Genomic DNA, 2,847 nt, shown 5'->3' on the forward strand with positions numbered 1-2,847 from the left:
ACCCTAATCATTTGCATATCATTAGGCATTCACTTCATCTGCATAAGCATGGTTCGACACAAGGAGACAGGTGACTTGAATCCATAGCTTGATCTTGCATTTGGTGGATATTATGGTTCACCCACAATTTGAGGAGGATCAGGAAATTAAACCCTAATCCATTGGTTTATAACATTGGTGAACAATTTCACTTGCCTGGCAGATTGTTTAATTTTGAGGCATTTGATCAAGCTTGATCATGCCTCAATCATCAAGGTTTTCACATATTTCGTTAATCAGGTGTTCATGTGATTGTATACCTAATTTTATTCTTGGATCTGGGTCCATTTTAAAACAGCCATTTAATTCTTGGTTACATGTTTCTTATTGCATATATTCATTCAGTTCATTTAACCATGGTATGATCTGACCCACAGATCATGTTATTGGGATTCATCTATCCGTTGCATATACATTCACCATTTTATCATGGTGTCGTAATCCTTTTCCAAATTGACTTTAATTCAAAATTGACTCTTGAGGTTAGAATTGATTTTTTTTTAGTTTTTGATTAATTTCAGGAATCATTAATCTTTTTTTTATTTCAAATTAATTTTAGATATCAATTTAATTTGTGGATTTTTCTTTCTTTTTTCACCAATGGGCCATTTTCTTGGTTTATAACAAAAGTCATTCCTCATATTTTTGTTAAAGTCCACTCACTTTTTTGGTATTAATTCTTAAATTCATTTCCGCATTCAATTTTCCAATTTTAATTCATAAACCAAAATCCATATACAAATCCATTATCCAACCTTCATTTTCCAAAAAAAAAATCCAATGTTATTAAACCATATTTTGTTATCCAATTTCAATTACCAAAATCCATTACCCATTTATCAACTCCAATTTTCATAATCCATTTTTGGTTATCCTTCTAACCCATTTATTTTTATCCAAAGATTATGGTCCACAAACCAACTTTACAAGCCCATTAACCATTTCAAACCCCATATCCAAATTCTAAATCTAATTCCCATACCCAATTGTTAAATCCTTCTTTTTAAAACCAAAACCAATCTAATTCATTAACCAAAATTCATAACCCAATTTTTCAATAGTCTATATCCAATTCTCTATTTAATTTCATTATCCATACATAGTCCATATCCAATTTTCAAAACCAATTTCACTATCCAATTTTTCATTATCCATACAAGCCAATAATCCATTTTAAATTACAAAACCAATCAGTAGCCAAATGAAAGAAGAAGCAATTGGAATTGGAAAAAAAAGCTACCAAACGCAGTGCAAAAGCCAAAAGCTACAGCGGAATAACCCAAGCACAAGCGAAGTGGTATTCAAAACGCAGTGAAATAACAAGCCAAAAGCTGCACCAAAACACAACTGTACGTATTGCAGCAAAACGGCATCCAAGACGGCGTCAAGGCGAGCCAAACGCAACGCAGGTGCCAAACGGAATGCAAGTCAGCATTGCAGTAAAAATGACATGAAAAATTACACCAAAATGACGTACAAGCTGCAAAACAACGCGCAAGCAATCCAACAACCAAAACGCGATGTACAAAACGCAGCCAACTGCAAATCAAAACGCAGAACTTGAAAGTGAATCCAAAACGCAAAGAAAAATTAAATTCAAGCTTACGTTTGCAAATATAGAAGTGAACAACGAAAATAGAAGTGAACAACGAAAAATTAAATCGGAGCTCAGAGGCCGGCACGAATCGAAATCGTCATCTCAGAACACAACACCGCGAAATCCGAATCGTCATCGTCAACGGTGCAAATCAAATTGAACAACGAAAATAGAAGTGAAAGCATCTGAAGCATCGAATTGATAAGTGTCAACCTCGTTGTAGTTGATTATAGGCGACACACGAAGTCGAATTGGACTGAGCTTCGGAGTAGTGATTCAATCGAGGATTTTGCTTCTTACCGACGAGCGTGTCGAGTGTGCTGCGCCTTGTTCCGATGAGCAAGAAGCGGAGTGTCGGAGCGATCCTGTCGCGGTCGCGGCGAGTCTATCTCCCTCGCGTGTGCTTTTGGCTTGTGTCACGGAGTACGCTTCTTTTGGATTTTCTTTTGGTGAACCAGTGCAAGGAGCTTTGGGCCTTGGTGAGGCCCAAGTATCTTTCATTGCATACCCCCGTTTTGCCAATGTACATCCTCCCGCTTTGGGCCTTAGGCTATTTGGGAGGCCCAAGCCAGCATTGCTGTGCAACACACTCCACTGCCTTGCACCCCATGCGTTTGGGCTTAATTAGGCCCAAGTTGGCCTGCTGTTCTATTTCATTATTTTTGTGGAGTTTAAATAATTAAGTTAATTTTAGCATTAATATTTTAGAATTTGTTTTGATTAACTTTTAGAATTTGTTTAGCATAATATTTTAGAATTGTTTGATAATATTTTAGAATTTGTTTTGATTAACTTTTAGAATTTGTTTAGCATAATACTTTTAGAATTGTTTGATAATATTTTAGAATTTGTTTTGATTAACTTTTAGAATTTGTTTAGCATAATACTTTTAGAATTGTTTGATAATATTTTAGAATTTGTTTTGATTAACTTTTAGAATTTGTTTGGCATAATACTTTTAGAATTGTTTGATAATATTTTAGAATTTGTTTTGATTAACTTTTAGAATTTGTTTACATAATACTTTTAGAATTGTTAAAAATATTTTAGATATTGCTTTGATTAACTTTTAGAGTTTGTTTTGATGATATTTTAAAGTTGTTTGGATTAATATTTTAGAATTTGTTTTGATTAATATTTTAAATATTTTTTTAGATTTAACTTTTTATATTGATGTTGAATATTCTTTTATATTGTTTTTGATTCGATTA

The 2,847-nt window shown here is 33.4% G+C and overlaps 1 long non-coding RNA gene across 1 annotated transcript; it reads right to left on the minus strand.

Annotated features, from left to right (window-relative positions):
- Nucleotides 1–1,081: 1,081 nt before the first annotated feature.
- LOC127097340 (uncharacterized) lies at nt 1,082–2,340 on the minus strand. The gene is made up of 2 exons (XR_007793004.1): nt 1,646–2,340; nt 1,082–1,578 (listed from the first exon to the last, which is right to left on the minus strand). It is a non-coding gene; the product is annotated as an uncharacterized LOC127097340 (long non-coding RNA).
- Between the last annotated feature and the right edge of the window lie 507 nt (nt 2,341–2,847).

Source organism: Lathyrus oleraceus, chromosome 6 (genome assembly GCF_024323335.1).
Source record: "Lathyrus oleraceus cultivar Zhongwan6 chromosome 6, CAAS_Psat_ZW6_1.0, whole genome shotgun sequence".
Taxonomy (NCBI): Eukaryota; Viridiplantae; Streptophyta; class Magnoliopsida; order Fabales; family Fabaceae; genus Lathyrus; species Lathyrus oleraceus.